Genomic DNA, 716 nt, shown 5'->3' with positions numbered 1-716 from the left:
CCATATATATTTTTTTAATAATAAATAAATATTACATTTTTTTAATTCACGTGTTTATCTTTAAAAAAAATAAAAGACAAATACAAAGACGTAAATACATTTGTTATTAAAATTAATTTTACATCTAATAAAAAAAAAGTAGTTGTTAGTGATGAAGACGGTTCATTTTTTTGGATATGCAAATTCTGTGTGTGTTGTGCATGGGTATAAAGGTGGGTGGTGTTAAGCATGAATGTGGGATAATTTTTTTTGAACCATAAAGTGAAGAAATCGGACTGTCCGATTTCTTTGTTAAAAAAATTATGAATACAAATCGGATGGTCCGATTTGTGTGGGAGAGAAAATCGGAGGGTCCGATTTGTATTTTTAAATTTTTTTTTATTTTGAAAACCAAAATTAGATGGTCCGATTTTATTATTAATTTTTTTTAATTGTTTAAAATACAAATCAGACGGTCTAATTTCTGTAATGTAATTTTTCTTAATTTTTTAAACACAAATCGGACGGTCCGATTTATTCTTGACACCACAACTACATAAAGCACCCATACACCCCATAACTGTGTCCTACACTATTTCCCCCTCCATATCTAAATTAAAAAGTGGTAACCTACTAGTTGAATTAGAATTTCAGCAATCCAATATTTTAACAAATTTGAAATTTGATTACCGTTGAATTGTGATTACTAGCTATTTAATTTATGTAGTATAATTCAT

The sequence above is a fragment of the Arachis ipaensis genome, chromosome B04, assembly GCF_000816755.2.
Source record: "Arachis ipaensis cultivar K30076 chromosome B04, Araip1.1, whole genome shotgun sequence".
NCBI lineage: Eukaryota > Viridiplantae > Streptophyta > Magnoliopsida > Fabales > Fabaceae > Arachis > Arachis ipaensis.
This window is presented reverse-complemented; position numbering follows the sequence as displayed.